The sequence below is a fragment of the Tenrec ecaudatus genome, chromosome X (assembly GCF_050624435.1).
Source record: "Tenrec ecaudatus isolate mTenEca1 chromosome X, mTenEca1.hap1, whole genome shotgun sequence".
In the NCBI taxonomy this organism is placed as follows: domain Eukaryota; kingdom Metazoa; phylum Chordata; class Mammalia; order Afrosoricida; family Tenrecidae; genus Tenrec; species Tenrec ecaudatus.
The window spans coordinates 87,334,424-87,351,686 of record NC_134548.1 but is presented as its reverse complement, the minus strand read 5'-3'; the positions used below and the strand labels follow the sequence as shown (position 1 = coordinate 87,351,686).

Here is a 17,263-nt window from a genome sequence, read left to right as displayed (position 1 = left end):
TAAAAAAAATTCAATTTGCTCAGAAAAAAATGACTTGTTTTTACTTAGTCAATTTTAATGCCAGTAGATGGCAGTGTTGGTGCAAAATCAAATTACAGTGAGACAAGTGGTTTTAACTAGAGGCCTTCACATTCTAATAGACCGCGCAAAAATTATCTCTGTACATTAAAACTATCCACCCAACTCAGTCCTTTAAGGTTCTAAAGAATGAGTAATAACTGCATGTCAAGTTGACTGCCTGAGAAAGTCATGGTTCCCTTAGTGGATACATATGTATGTCACTGGTACGCTCGTGGGAGGTCAAGCTTAATCTTCAAACATAGCATTCCCCATCTTCCCAAGGAAGATGTTTCTTAATACACAGCCTGTGTATTTCCCATAAAGAGCTCTGACGGTGTAGTGGTTACACGGTAGGCTGCTCCCTGTAATCTCAGTGGTTTGAAACTAGCTGTCCATGGGAGAAAGACGGGGCTTTCTATTCCCTTAAAGAGTTAGTCTTGGGCGCTCTCAGAGGCAGTTCTTCCTTGTCCTGTACAGTCACTGTGAGTGGCCTTAACCCGATGCTAGTGAGTTGTTTTTTTTAAGACCATAAACTTTATTATTTTTTATTCACTTTATTGCGGGCTCGTACAATTCTTATCACAATCCATACATACATCCAATTTTTCAAGAACATATGTACATATCATTCTCAAAACATCTGCCGTCTACTTGAGCCCTTCATATCTGCTGCTCATTTTCCCCCTCCCTCCCCACTCCCCCCTGCCTCATGAACCCTTCATCATTCATAAATTATTATTATTTTGTCATATATTACATTCTCTGATGTCTACCCCCGCCTTTTTCTCTGCTATCCCTCCCTCACGGAGGAAGCTACACGTAGATACTTGTAATCAGTTCCCCCTGTATACCCTAAATTCTCTCCACCCTCCAGGCATCACCACCCTCACCACTTGTCCTGGAAGAGTCATATGTCCTGGATTCCCAGTGTTTCCAGTTGCTATCTGCGTCTATGTGCATCATCTAGTCTAGCCAGATTTGTAAGGTAGAATTTGGTTGATGATAGTGGGGAGAGGAAGTATTTAAGAACTAGAGGAAAGTTTTATGTTTCATCGTTGCTACCCTGCACCTCCTCCCCACAATCATTCAGTAAGTGGTGTCTGCTTGACTACTATTGGCCTATGAGTCTCCACTCTGCACCCACCCACATTTTCAATGATATGAATTTTTTTTCCTTGTGCTTGATACCTGATGCCTTCGACAGCTTGTGGTCACAAAGGCTGTTGTGTTTCTTCCATGTGGGCTTTGTTTTTTCTGAGCTAGATATCCACTTGTTTATCTTTGAGCCTTTAAGACCCCAGAGACACTATATCTTTTGATAGCTGGGCACCATCAGCATTCTTCACCACATTTGTTTATGTACACCTTTGTCTTCATCGATCGTATCAGGAAAGTGGGCACCCACTGATATGGTGTTTAGCTCTTTGATGTCTGATATCTGGTCCCTTCGACACCTCAGGGTCAGCCAAGTTGGTGTGCTTCTTCCATGTGGGCTTTGATGCTTCTCAGCTAGATGGCCTCTTGTTTATATTCAAGCCTTTAAGACCCCCGATGCTATATCTTTTGATAGCCGGGAACTGTCAGCTTTCTTCACCACATTTGCTTATGGACACATTTCTCTTCAGCAATCATGTAGGGAAGGTGTACATCTCGAATGCCAATTTATTAGAGAAAAGTGTTCTTGCATTGAGTAAGTGCTTGAGTGAATCCCCAATGTCCATCTGCTGCCTTAATACTAAACCTATAAATATATGCACATAGATATGTTTTCCCATATATATATATTTACATATGTACATTCCAGTCTTTGGACCTCTATGAGTACCCTTTGTCACCTAGTTCTTTCCTCTATTTCTTTTTACTTTCCTCTTGTCCCACTATCATGCTCAGCCTTCATTTGGGTTTCAGTAATTTCTCTCGGTTACCTTGACTTGGTGAATCCCTACCAGGCCTCTCACACCCTCCTTGCTACTGATTTTGGATCACTTGATGCTCCCCTGTCCTTGGGTTCATCAGCATCACCTCCCTGCTCCCTCCTCCTCCTCTCCCGTGTCGTTCCCCCCCCCCCAGGAACCATTGGTCCCGATGTTTTCTCCTCCAGATTATTCATGCAGTCTATCTTATCTAGATCTGTAGAGATAATAATATGTACCAAAAATCAAGTTAATGCAAGATAGGCAATGAGTGAGATCACAGCTATGACAATAAAAAGGGAAACCAATTACCCATAGAAGAATAAATTAATTAAAAGAAAAAATTTGAAAAAAAGAATAACCTGTATATAGATAAAGGTCTGATGTTTGATCTCTAGTCATGCCCTTCAGTCGGGTCCAATTGGGTACCATGCTCTGGCCCCAAAGTCTGTCCTTTGTACTCCCTCGGGGGCTCCCTACTCAGCTCCCACAGTTGCTGTGTCGCACGCTTTTAGTGGTTTGCCTCAGTTCCGCAGGGTCAGTCTGGGCCAGTCCCAGCCCTGAGTCTCCAGTGTTATCCCCCTTAGGGTCCTGGGCCATCAAGGGATGGTGTGTCTCCTAGTGGGATCAGCCATATTGTCCACTCTGTCCATTGGATGTTCAGAGTGGGCATATCGTCCTTCAGGCTTGATGGGCCAGGTGTTCTCCACACTCTGTTCTTCTCCCTTCTTTTGTTCCCATTTGTGCTGATCTGACATGCCCCTCTTCCCTAGCTGCAGCTTCAGTGCCGTCCTCTCAAGTAAATTCTTCTGGGCTGAGGGGCAGTTGTCCACGTAGCTGGTTTGGGGGCCGAGCCCTCAGGCCCCTCCACTGGCTCCCCACTCCATGCCGGCACACTGCAGTCGTCTGGCACTGGCTTTCCCTGTGGAGACACAAACAATACCCTCTCCTTGGGTGGGTCAGTGCCCTATTCCCCCATCACACATCTTTTTTCCTTTCTTTCCCCTTTCCTCCCTCCACCCCCGTTTTAGTTGCCTACCGTATGTACCCCTGGATTTGGTCTGGCCCCTGCCATAGTTTCTGGACCTCACCCCTGGAGTGTTGTGTACAGTAGCTTTTTCCCTGTCCCCCTTTGCACTTACCTTTCTGTTCTCGCATGTATATATATATATATATATATATATATATATATATATATATATATATATATATATATATAAACTTACCTGTGCAGACTCATGTTATACTTGTCCTTTTGTGCTTGGCTTACTTCACTTAGCATAATTTCCTCCAGTTCTTCCCATGCATCGATATGCTTCATGCGTTCATCATTGCTTTTTAGCGATGCATAGTACTCCATTGTATGTATGTACCACAGTTTTTTAATCCATTCGTCTGTTTATGGAAATTTGGGTTGTTTCCAACTCCTTGCAATTGTGAACTGCGCCACAATGAACATTGGAGCACAGATGTCTGGCCGTGGTTTGTTTCTTGCCCCTTCTGGGTATGTGCCCAGTAGAGGGATTGCTGGGTCGTATGGTAACTCAATTTCCCTCTGTTTGGAAAATCGCCAAATCGATTTGCATAGTGGCTGTTCATACCTACAGGTCCACCAGCAGTGGAAGAGAGTTCCTATTTCACAACAGCCCCTCCAACACTTGTTGCTTTCTGATTTTTTGAATTGGGCTGTCTTTGAGAGTGTTAGTTGATATCTCATAGTTTTTTTTATTTGCATTTCCCTTATGGCTAATGATCAGGAACATTTTCTCATATGTTTATTGGCTATTTGCATTTCTTCCCCTGTGAAACTTCTGTTCAGGTCCTCAGTAGGCAATTAGTTTTTCTCTTACTGAAAGCTTACAAAGTATTGTAGATTTTAGTAATAAGGCCTTTGTCTGATGTGTCATTGCTAAAGATGTTTTCCCAGTTGGTGGACTCTCTTATTACTCTCTTGGTGAATTCCTTCGATGTACACAGGTGTCTTATCTTCAGTATATCCCACTTGTCCATTTGTGTCTCCTCTTTATTTGTATCCTTCCCTATTTCTTGTAGCCTATGTAATCCCTGTGCCAAGGTTCTCAGATTTGTCCCAGTTCCCTCATTGATGGCCCTAATTGTTTGGGGTTTTATCTCAAGGTCTGAGATCCACCTTGAGTTTATTCTTATGCATGGAGTGAGGGAAGGGTCTTATTTCATTTTTCTGCAGCTAGATATCCATTTTTTCCAGCACTGTCTATTGAAGATAGCATCTGCTTCCCATTTAATATTTTTGGGGCCCTATCAAAGATCAGTTGCCTATATGCTGATGTTTTTATTTCTGGGTCTTCAGCTCTTTTCCATTGGTCTGAATATCTGTCATTATACCAGTACCATGCTCTTTTAACTACAGTGGCCGTCTAGTATGAACTGAAATCAGGTAGAGCAAGCCCTCCCACTTTGTCCTTCTTGAGGAGTTCTCTGCTAATTCTGGGTTTCTTCTCTCTCCATATGAAGTTGGTAGTCTGTTTTTCCAATTCTGTGAAGAAGGCACTATATAAGTTCGGGATAGCATTGAACTTATATAGTGCCTTGGGCAGAACTGACATCTTTACTATATTCAGTCTGCCAATCCACGAGCATGGGATATTCTTCCATTTGTTGAGGTCACTCTTGATTTCTTACAGTAGTGTTTTATAATTTTCTTCATACAAATCTTTTGTTTTTTTAGTCAGGTATATCCCTAGGTATTTCAATTTGTGCTTGGCAATTCCAAAGGGTACTACCTTTTTAATCGTCTCTTCTGTGGTCTTGTCTGATGTGTAGAGCAGTCCAATAGACTTCTGTTTGTTGATTTTGTATCCTGCCACTCTGCCATATTCCTCTGTTGCTTCCAACATTCCGCTTGTGGAGTTTAAGGGATCTTCAATATGTACAATCATATCATCTGCGAATAATGATAATTTTGCCTCTTCCTTCCCCAGCTGAATACCTTTAATATCTTTCCTTTGTCTTATTTTGTGAGATAGGACCTCCAGTACAATGTTAAATAGAAGTGGGGACAAGGGGCATCCTTGTCTAGTCCCCCTTTTCGGTGGAATTGTTTCTGTCTTTTCTCCATTAACTACCACATTAGCTGTTGGTTTTTCATATATGGCTTGTATAATATTGAGGAATTTTCCTTCTATTCCTATCTTCGTAAGTGTCTTAAACAGGAATGCATGTTGGATGTTGTCGAATGCTTTTTATGTGTCTTGATATTCTCATGTGGTTCTTATCATTTTTCCCGCCAATGTGGTGAATAATGCTGTTAGTCTTTCGTATGTTGAACCATCCCTGCATCCCTGGTATGAATCCCACTTGGTCATGGTGAATTATTTTTTAATATGCTTTTGTATTCTATTGGTCAGTATTTTGTTAAGAATTTTTGCATCGATGTTCAATAGGGATATTGGTCTCTAGTTCTTGATTCTTGTGGCATCTTTGCCCGCTTTAGATATCAAAGTTATACTACCTTCATAGAAAGATTTTGGGTGTTTTCCGTCTTTTTCTATGTTCTGGAAGAGTTTGTATAGGATTGGTGTCAGTTCTTCCCTGAATGCTTGGTAGAATTCTCCTGTGAAGCCATCTGGCCCAGGGGATTTTTTGTTGGTAATCCCTTGATTACCTTGTCTATTTCTTCCTTTGCTATGGGTCTGTTGAAGTTGTTGACATCCATCTCGGATAGTTTAGGGAGGGATTGTGTTTCCAAATATTTGTCCATGTCTTCCAAATTGTTGAATTCATTAGAATATAGACCTTTATAGTACTGTGTAATTATCGTTTTGATTTCATTGGGGTCTGTTGTAATGTCCCCTGTTTCATCCCTCATCCTTGCCAATGTCATTTGTTCCTTCCTTTCTTTGGTTAGGTTTGCCAGAGGTCTATTAAATCTGTTAATTCTTTCAAAGAACCAACTTTTAGCGGCATTAATTTTTTCCATAGTTTTCTTATTTTCCCTCTCCTGTATCTCGGCTCCAATTTTTATTATATCTATCCTCTTGCTATTAGTAAGGTTGTTCTGTTGACTCTGCTCTAGTTGGTGTAAGTTTTGTGTCAGCATATCATTCATGAGTCTGTCTTCTTTTATGATGTGTGCATTTATTGCTGTCAGCCTTCCTCTGATAAATGTCTTTGCTGTATCCCACAGGTTTCGGTATGTTGTATTTTCATTCTCATTGGTTTCTAGAAACTTCCTGATTTCATCTCTGATCTGGATCAATACCCACTCCTTTTTCAATAGGAAATTGTTCATCCTCCAATTTTTACCCTTGTTTTCCTCACTGTCCTTCTGTTAATTTCCAGCTTTATGGTGCAATTATTGGAGAGAGATGTCTGTATAATCTCTATGTGCTTGAATTTACTCAAGTTCGACTTGTTTCCCAGCATGTGGTCTATTTTGAATATGTGCCATGCAAACTTGAAAAGAATGTGAATTTTTGGCATGTGGGTGCAAAGCTCTGAAAATATCGATCAAGTCAAATCTTCCCATTGTGCTATTTAGATCTGTAGCCTCCCTGTTGAGTTTCTTTCCTAATGATCTGTCTTTATCAGAGAGTGGTGTATTAAAGTCACAAACTACAATTGTTAAGCCTGTGATCTCTTTTTTCATCTTTTGGAGTGTTTGATTTACGAATTTCGCAGGTCTCTTGTTAGGTGCATATATGGTTATTATGCTCACTGGTTCTTGGTCTATTGTTCCCTTGAGCATTATATAGTGCCCCTCCTTGTCTCGTTATGGCCTGTATCTTGAAGTCAATTTGGTGAGATATTAAGATTGCTACCCTGCTTTTTTTGCATTACCATTTGCTTGGTATATTTTTCTCCAGCCTTTAATTCTCAGCCTATGTTTTTTGTAAGCTTGAGATGAGTCTCCTAGAGGCAGCAAATCGATGGGTTATGTTTCCTGAGCCAGTCTGTTAGCCTTGGCAGTTAGTTTTGAGTATTAGAAACGTGCAAAAAGGTGAGCTGCATTGACAATAATTGACCACTAGATGTCAGTCAGTACAGTCGAACCTCACTTTGCTTTACAGTGATGATCACACAGGCTGAAAAGGGAACTTGAAAGGAGATGGACTTTACAATGAATTTGTACTTTGACACTACACTTGATCTTAGCCAAAAGGCTAAAATGTGATAAATTTTAACTTTGAAAAGGACCTCAAACACAATAGTATGGAAGCTCAGTATTACTAGAGGACTCGCCTTGTACTTCTGAGTGCCAGAGAGGTAACTGGATCATAAATAACTGTTGGATTTAATATTATTACATGCAATGACTGATGCATTCAGCAATGACATGTCTTGGAAATCCTGACGACTATTCGATATAAATATTCTAAAATGAATACACATTGGCTTTAAAAGTATTCTTAAGAAAAAGATTTATTGGAAAGTATAGCAACATTCCATATTGGGAAGACATTAACATTCAGAGCAAGGATGGCCATTCCATTGGATAATGAAGAATCATACTTTCCAGTATAGTTGAAGCAGGGACCCAAGGCAAAAAATTGTAATCGACTGAAAGTCTACGAGCTTGTTTAGTTTTGTAAGACACCTCCAAAATGTTTTCCAGAGTGCCTATAGCATTTTACATTTCTTGGATTATAATGGTGCTCTTGGATTATTATTGTCCTCTTGGATTACAATTATCCTCTCCACTAGAAAGATAATTCTGTTTACTGCATTTTAACCAATGTGAAGGTTGCATATATGCCATTCTATTTTCTGATTTAAATTAAAAACAAAAAATTATAGCTTTGGCTATGTGACTTTTATTGAGAAAATATTAACTCAAGATTGTTTCAACTTTGTTTACATATAACTTGTTTCCTAAAAAATAATTTATAGAGAGAGATGAGAACATATATGATGATGGATGGGATGTAAGACATCTGAGCTGTGAGGAGTAGTTCTTGCTGCCCTCTGTATGTGTACAGCCTGAGGATTGTTAATTTATTAGCAGTTATTTGCTGAGCTTGGTACTGTTTTTGATTAATTTTTATCATTTTGCTTTCCCCTGCTTTATTTGCTATCTCATTCCCCACATTCCTGAGGTTTGTATTTCGAGATGGGTTTGCAGGTACTATTTGTTAAAAGATAAAATGCTGCTTGATTAATTTGAAGTTACTTACTGACTTTCTAAAATCATAATTGAACGTAATCTTGGTCCTTTTTTGTCAGTCATTCCCCGTTATAAGATCAGTCTATAAAAGTTGAGTTGGGATTATTAAAAATATCTTGACCTGCGAAAACTTTATGAATAAAGTAACATTTGTACATGTCTGGGGGGTTGTTTCTGTCATCCTTTATAAAACATTATTATTCTTTTGTATACTAAGTGAAACGTGACTTCTGTTAGAGTAACTTGATTTGTGGGTAAAACAATTCTAATTATAATCAGTGAAACTAAGATTTCTTTGTCTTTCATTATCATTACAGAATAATTGGAGGCATTTTATTATACATGCACATAAAATTTTAAAACTAAAAGTTAGAATATAATAGGATGTAAAGAATATTGTCTAATACCTTATTATTATTGGTTATGGCTTTTAGTTGATATATACAATTGACTCTTTTGTATTGAAAATCAGATACCCATTTATATACTTTTAGTTTTATCTGGAAAATTAGGGATAAACTCTTTCACCCAGCAGATATTGTATTTACCTGGACTTGCTTAAATATAGTATTTCTTAACATGATTGATCAGAATATTGTAATATAAACAATCTAATTCAATGAGTTATTCTGTGTTGGCAGGGAAAGTCTCTTGTGGTTGGAGATATTCTGGTTTAGTCTCCATATTATCTGTCAGTTTTATGTCAACACCAAATTCCTGAATTTGTAGGATAAGTCAAAAGAATTTACCTTATAATTTAGTAATCAGCCAAAGACCACCTGGTGGAAGCCTCTAATTTGACAAAATCAGCTTTATTGACTTGTATAAAGGAGTGTACCCCAGAGGAATCATGTAAGGTTTCCAGAGCAGAGGAGTGAGAGAAGTTTCCTTTGAAAGTTTGGGTTTTCCACTGAGTAATTCAGAGTAGGGAAGCCAAGATTCATTCTGGATTGGTAGTTGTTTCTGAGGCTGTTTGGAAGAAGCAGGGAAAAATCAGGGATTGGGTACTGTTTTCAGAAAAGGACTATTTAGGAATTGGGTATCTACAATAATAAATGAGATTAGCAAAGTGGGTCTGGGGACATCATTGGTATGAAAATAGTAATTATTTAAAGATGCTGTGTTAGTCTGGGTACTTTAGAGAAACAAATTCACAGAAAGTCATGTATAAGAGAGTTTTATATAAAGGTAAAGTGCACATCAAGAAAACATCCCAATCCAGTCCTGCCAGAGTCCACAAGTCCAACATTAACCCATATAACCGACACCAATCCACAAAGTCCTCCTCTGTTCTACAAAACACAAACTATAATGCTGACTGCGGGAGGAGAGCCGAATCAGGGAGCAAAACATGTTAGCATCCCAGCACTGGCAGGGGTCGCCACAGGCCTGCTTTAGCACCCAGGGCTGCATCAGGGTAGGTACATGTGGCTTCTCCTCAGGGATGTCTTGCAGGAAGTGAGCCTTGCCAATTGAAGCAGGAACTGGCTAAGGCAGCAGGACCCTGGTCCGACCATCAGAATGCGAGAGACCCAAGAACTAGAAAGGCAAGTCTCACCAAGCCATTTATCTTTCCACCCTTCAATTCATCCCACATGTGTTTATTGGCCAGGTTGGCACAATAAAGCTTAACTTTCTCATGGCTTCTATGTACTAAAGTGGAACTCATACATCCCACCTTAATTCTGTAATAGAAAAATCCCACCAAAATTGGTTTATAACCACTGTCATAGAAACTAGAATTTATAATATATTGCATAAGAGATTATGTCTACAAATGCTTATTAATTGACTCCATCTCATTCTTTTACAAAATGAAGCAAATCTCAGAGGATTATTGTAAACTCAAATGAGATGTGTGTTATAAGAATCTGATTTGTAATTATATTAGATCATAGAGGAAGATAACTATGGTTGTAATGATAATGGCTCACAAATTACAGTGTTTCAGTTATCTTCATAAAAATATTCTTCACCTTATGTAACTATAGTGGAACTCTACTTTCATATTCCAAATTTAGTCTCATACCTACGTATTTTGACTCTAAATTCTGTATATTTTCCACCAAATTGCTTCAACAAAGTCAGTAGTACACATTCCTTTGTTGCCATAATATAATCTCTTATCAACCATTTCAAATGTTCTGAGTTATTTTTAATACTCAAATACTTACAATATTCCTAAGTAATTTCTAGCCTCTGTGTTAGAGTCATAGTTTCACATTATTGTATGCATTTTAAATAAAGCATGGTAGAATAGGGTATGAATTGGTATGAGTAGGAACTGACTTGACAGCACGTAAAAGCAACAGTCATATTATTCCCTATATTTTGATCCCCATCATATATAGCACTTTTACTAAAACATGAAGGGCCTGATTGTTGACACAGGATATGATGAGAACCTAGAGTTTGTAGTAGGAGAAGATACAGGAAAGCTCTGTTGAAGCCCTTTATTCTGGACCTCCCATGAAAGTAAACATAGACATTATATAAATGAATGAACTTGTCTGTTTTTTCTTTTTTAACAATTTATTGGGGCTCATACAATTCTTATCACCATCCATACATATACATACATCAATTGTATAAAGCACATCCATACATTCCCTGCCCCAATCATTCTCAAGGCATTTGCTCTCCACTTACGCCCCTTGCATCAGGTCCTCTTTTTTTTCCCCTCCCTCCCCTTTCCCCCCTCCCTCATGTGCCCTTGGTAATTTATACATCGTTATTTTGTCATATCTTGCCCTATCCGGAGTCTCCCTTCCCCCCTTCTCTGCTGTCCCTCTCCCAGGGAAGAGGTCACATGTGGATCCTTGTAATCAGTTCCCCCTTTCCAACCCACTCACCCTCCACTCTCCCAGCATCGCCCCTCACACCCTTGGTCCTGAAGGTATCATCCACCCTGGATTCCCTGTACCTCCAGCCCTCATATGTACCAGTGTACAGCCTCTGTCCTATCCAGCCCTGCAAGGTAGAATTTGGATCATGGTATTTGGGGGGAGGAGGCATCCAGGATCTGGGGGAAAGCTGTGTTCTTCATTGGTACTACCTCACACCCTAATTAACCCATCTCCTCGCCTAAACCCCTCTATGAGGGGATCTCCATTGGCCGACACTTGGGACTTGGGTCTCCACTCTGCACTTCCCCCTTCATTTAATATGGTATATATATACATATATACAAATACACATACATACACACACTTATATCTTTTTTTTTGCATGATGCCTTATACCTGGTCCCTTGGCACCTCGTGATCGCACTGGCTGGTGTGCTTCTTCCATGTGGGCTTTTTTGCTTCTGAGCTAGATGGCCGCTTGTTCACCTTCAAGCCTTTAAGACCCCAGACACTATCTCTTTTGATAGCCGGGCACCATCAGCTTTCTTCCCCACATTTGCTTATGCACCCATTTGTCTTCAGTGATCCTATCATGGAAGTGTGCAGTCAATGATATGATATTTTGTTCTTTGATGCCTGGTAACTGATCCCTTTGTGACCCCTCGATCACACAGGCTGGTGTGTTCTTCCATGTGGACTTTGTTGCTTCTGAGCTAGATGGCCGCTTGTTTATCTTCAAGCCTTTAAGACCCCAGTCACTATCTCTTTTGATAGCCGGGCACCATCAGCTTTCTTCATCACATTTACTTGTTCTGGAGAGTGAGCATCATAGAGTTCCAATTTAATAAAAGAAGGTATTCATGCATTGAGGGAGTGTTTGAGTAGAGGCCCAAGGTCCTTCCGCCACCTTAATACTTGACCTATAAATATAGACACATAGATCTATTTCCCCATCCTCCTATATATATTTGCATGTACATGTATTTATCTAGACCTCCATGAATTCCCTTTGACTACTAGCTCTTTCCTCCATCTCCCTTGACTTTCCTCCTGCCCTACTACCATGCTTCGTCGCCACCTGGGCTAGAGTATACCTCTTCTCTAAGCAACTTTACTCTTGATCGTTTCCCACCAGGGCTGCCACTCCCCCTTCTCTACCATTTGGGGTCCCATGTTTTTCCCTTGTCCCTGGGTTTGTTAACACCACTTCCTTACCCCCTCTACCCCCCCACCCCAAGTCCCCCCGGAACTGTCGGTCCTATTGTTTTTCCTCCAGATAGTTCATCCAGCCTGTCCTATTCAGACAGACCTGTGGAGACACTAACATGCACGAAAACAAGACAGAGGAAAACAAAGCAGCAGTATACAACCAGGCTACAAAACAACAAAAACAAACCACTGACAAAGAACAGAACAAAACTGTTCACAAGAGAAAAGCTTATAGTTAGTTCAGGGATCGTTTGCTGGCCCTTTGGAGCGTTTTCCAGTCCAGTCTGTTGGGGCACCATGCCCTGGCCCCAAAGTCCACTTTCAGCATTCCCTGGGGACCTTGCCACTCCATTCCCTTGCTGTTCCGCTGCACTCCCCCAGTGATTTGCCTCGACAGTAGGCTGAATTTTGTCCCCAAATAATAGTTGACAACCTTGGCTATAGTAAGAAGTTTTGGCTTTACTCTGTAGGCACAAGGGACACATTGGGTGTCTTTTTGTTGCTTTTTAAAAAATACATTCATTTGCGGCTCTCATTAGTAGCTCTTTCATCTCTTATCGCAATCCATGTATTCGTTCAGTGTGTCAAGGACATTTGCACATATGCCACCATCATCATTTTCAAAGCATTCTCTTCCCACTTGAGCACCTGATATCAGCTCCCTATTTCTTCCCCCCATCCCCTCTTCTCCCTCCCTCCCTCACGTACTCTTGACAAGTTATCGATTATTATTTTCACATCTTACATTGTCTTCAGTCACCCTTCATTTACTTTTCTGTTATTCATTCCCATGGGAGGGAATTATAGTTGATTCTTATGATTGATCCTCCCTGTGTCCCCCAACTTTCGGCTTATCTCCTTGGTAGCTCTACTCTCATTGTTGGCCCTGAGGGGTTTACCTATCCTCAATTCCCTGTATTGTGGGCTCTTATCTGTAGCAGTGTGTATGCTCTGGTCTAATCCGATTTGTAAGGCTGAATTGAGGTCATGATAGTGGGGAGAAGGAAGCACCAAATAACTAAAGGAAAGTTGTACATTTCATCGGTAATATACTGTACCTTGACTGGCTCATTTCTTCCCTGCGACCCCTTTGTGAGGGAATGTCCAATTGTCTACAAATGGGCATTGGGTCTCCACTCCATGCCTCCACCCCCTACTCACATTGGGTATGATTTTGTTCTGGGTCTTTGATGCCTGATACCTGATCTCATCAACACCTCATGATCACACAGGCTGGTGTACTTCTTCCATGTGGGCTCAGCTGCTTTTGAGCTAAATGGCCGCTTGTTTATCTTCTATCCTTTAAGACCCCAGAGACACTGTATCTTTTGATAGCCAGGCACCACCAGCTTACTGCACCACATTTGCTTATGCACTCACTGGGTGTTCTTGAAAAGAGTAATTGAACTCAAACCTGCTAGACCCATGGTACTGCCTTGTTTATCGGGGTATTAAAACTTTTACCTTTGACAGTGTACAGCTTTTCAAATGTTTCTTCACTTTAGTGAAAAAATTTGAGTTTTCCATCTCTCAAAGTTTTTTGCCCCATATGGGTTCCAGGCTTTTTAGATTTTTAACTCGAAAAGATGACTCATGTCAGACTGGGTTAAATTGGATAAAAGAAAGTCAGGGCGAGGGAAGGGAAAGGAAGGCAGAGAACTCAGAGGGGAGGCTACTGTACACATAAACAGGAGATGAGGTGTGTAAAAGTCCTAACAATAATATTAGAGATGACTGGATTGATTCATGTGCGATTATAGAGATGAGATTAATTGAGTTTGGTTGGATATGATCATAAAAGAAGTAAAGCGAAACGGTCTTGAGTTTGTACAAAGTTAAGGAAAAAGCTTGTAATGCCAGGATAATGAACTTGTCTGCGGGAAGTCTCCATCTGCGGTACATCCAATAGAGAGGATGGGTGTGAATTAGAAAATAAAAACTATGGCACTGAGGATACAGTTAGACTTAGAGATGAAAGATGAAAAAGAAATTAGTATGTGGGTATATTCAAAATGACTCAAGAGCACAAGAATAGGGAGAAGAAAGCTCAGGATAGAATTAGCAGGAGCCTTTAGCATTTCAACCTGAGTAAATCCATGTAGAAGAAATAGTAAAGAAACAGAGAAGCAAGGGTTTAGAGATGTAGTAGGAAAATGTGGAATAATATTTTATGTCATAAGAAAACTAGGATTTGATCAATGCTCCCTATACAATTTAATTATTCCACAGACTGTGTAATTCTTACTGATCTTGAAAAGTTCAAAACGAGAATCAAATTACTTATCCTTTTCAAATACTTTTATTTAATTCCACAAATATGGAATGAATATAAAATGTATGCAAAGCATGTTCCTGAGTGCTAGGGGCAGTCTTTGCTGTCAAGGAATTAATTTCTAAATTTGGGATGTTGAGACAGATGCTCAAATATTATAGTGCAGGACATAGATATTGGTTTAGGGAAATGTAGAGTATAATGGTCAGGAGGGAGAAATGAAATTGGTCATAGAAACAAGGAAAGGCTTTAAGGAATACGTGACCTTTAAGACAATTATTTTAATGGCTTCTTGTAACTTGTAGGCTAGACTAGGGGAGAGAATATCTGTGTAGGTCAGGGTGGGAAGCATGTGTGATTTTTTAAATGGAGAAGTTATGCATAGGAGGAATAGGAATTATAACTTGATATTTTGTGAAGTCTGGGAAAACACTAAATAAATGCTTGACTACCTTTTGCCTCCAAAGGACTGAGCTCGGCTAGTTCTTGATCTAGGGAGCCCTGGTGTGGTCGTGGTTACTCCTGTGGCTACAGTCCACAAGATCCACAGTTCTAAGCACCCACCCACTCACTGGTGGAAAGATGGGGGCTTCCTACTCTCAGAAGCAGGGGCAGCCTTGGAAGCTGTCGGTTCCCATAAAGTGTACATTGTTATAAACCCATGCAGAATTGCTATGAATTGGAATCAATTTGATGACAGCGGTTTGGTTTAATGTGAATGATTACTTTAATAAAGGAAGGAGCCCTGGTGGCCAGGTGTTGTGCATTGGGCCACGATCATCAATCAACACCATCAGTGCTCTGCCGTTCTGCTGAAGAAAGAGCAGGCTTTCTACCCCTTGGAAGAGTAACAGTCTCAGAAACTCATAGGGGCGGTTCGACCCTGCCCTGCCAGGTTGCTAGGAGTCTGCAGCGGCAAGGACTTGATGGCAGTGAGTTTGGCTTTTGGTTTGGTTTAATGAAATGAGCTCGGGTGGCACAGTGGTTAAGCACTCAGTTGCTAACCAAAACATCGGTAGTAGTTCAAATGACCAGTCACTCCTAGGGAAAATATGTGGCGGTATGGTTCTGTAAAGATTTATAGCCTTGGAGACTATGGTTCAATTCTACTCTGTCCTATAAGATTGCTGTGAATCAGAATTTGTCATAGGGCCACCGATTTGGGTACAGAATGCCTAATAAGGAGCCATTGTTGTAGAGCATCATGAAATGATTAAGCACACAATCAAGAGATTGGCAATGGAAACCCACAGGTTGAACCTCATGAGAAAGATATGGTAGTCTGCTTTCCTGGATGTCTGTATCCTTGGAAACCCTTGTGGGGCAGTTTACTCTGTCATATTGGGCTGCTATGAGTGGGAATCAACTTGATGGCAATGACTTAATATCTATTATTTACCTGGAGGATCGTTCATGGGCTTAATGGCCATTCATATACCCTTTTTGGTGAAGTGTTTATGCACGGCTGATTCTAATTTTGACTATTAAAATAAAGCTTCTATTAATATTCCTGTACAGATATTTTTGTGAACATAAGTTTTCATTTCTCTAGGTTAAATGCCCCAGAGTGCGACTGTGGATCGTATGGTAATTGCATGTTTAGTTTTTTAAGACACCTCCAAAATGTTTTGCAGAGCATTACATTTCTCCCAGCAATGTACAAGTAATCAATTTCTCCACATCCTCACCAATGTTGTGTCACTAATTTTTATTTCTAGCTATTGTCATAGGTGTGTAGTGTGCTATCTTGTGGTTTTAGTTTGCATTTCCTTAGTAGCTACTGGTGTTCAACATCTTTTCATGTGTATAGTTTCCATCTGTATATTCTCTATGGACATGTCTGTTCATATATTTTATCCACTTTCTAATCGGACTGTTTACTTTTTGTTTTATTACTGAGTTTTAAGAATTCTTTTTATATCCTAGATACTGGTCCTTTGTTGAATATGTGGTTTGCAAATATTTTCTCTTAATCTATAACTTCTCTTTTCATCCCGTATACATGGGCTTTCAAAGCAAAAGATTTTGGTTTTGAAGAGGTCCATTTTATTGATTTTTTTTTACTTTTGTGGATTATTGTCAAATCTAAGAATTTTTTCCTTAGTCTCTGGTTTTGGAGATTCTTTACATCCTCCCTGCCACACCCCCATAAGTGAGATAGCTTTATGTCTTACATTTAATTCTAAGGATAAGTTTAAGTTAAGTTTTTAAGCTAAGGACAAGGTTCATGATTATGCTCTGATTTTGGCCTATGAATGACTAATTGTTTCAGCACTTTTTTTTAAGGCTATCCTTCCTCCACTGAATTTGACTTATTTTTCAGAATATTTGTCTAGATCTATTTCTTAGTAGACCTTTTTCTGGTCCATTGTTCCTTTTAGATATATCCTCATCAGTACCACACTGTCTAAGTCCTCTAGTTTTGTAGTAAGCCTAAACACGGGGTAGAGTAATTCCTATAACTTAATCTCTCTCAAAGTTGTTGTGAGCCTATGCCTTTTCTTTAAACATTAGGGTAAGCTTTTCCATGTCTGGAAAAATCTTGCTGTGATTTTGATAGGTGCATTCACTACGTAAATTAATTTTGGGTGCTTTTAAATGTTTTTTATATCAAGTTTTTAATACATGATTTTGATATGTCTCTCCATCCATTAAAGTCTTTGTTTTTATTATTTTGTAATTTTCTACATATGGATTTTCCATACGTTTTGTCAAGTCTTTACTTAAGTATTTAATATTCTTTGGAGCAAATACAAATGGTATTGTGATTTAATTTTGGTTTCTGCCATGTGTATAGAAACACATTTGGTGTTAGTGTGTT

The 17,263-nt window shown here is 39.7% G+C and overlaps 1 protein-coding gene across 3 annotated transcripts in view; it reads left to right on the top strand.

Annotated features, from left to right (window-relative positions):
* LOC142435012 (bromodomain and WD repeat-containing protein 3) overlaps positions 1–17,263 on the top strand; it is a 175,854-nt gene that overhangs the window by 32,038 nt on the left and 126,553 nt on the right. The gene's annotated exons all lie outside the window — the stretch shown is intronic.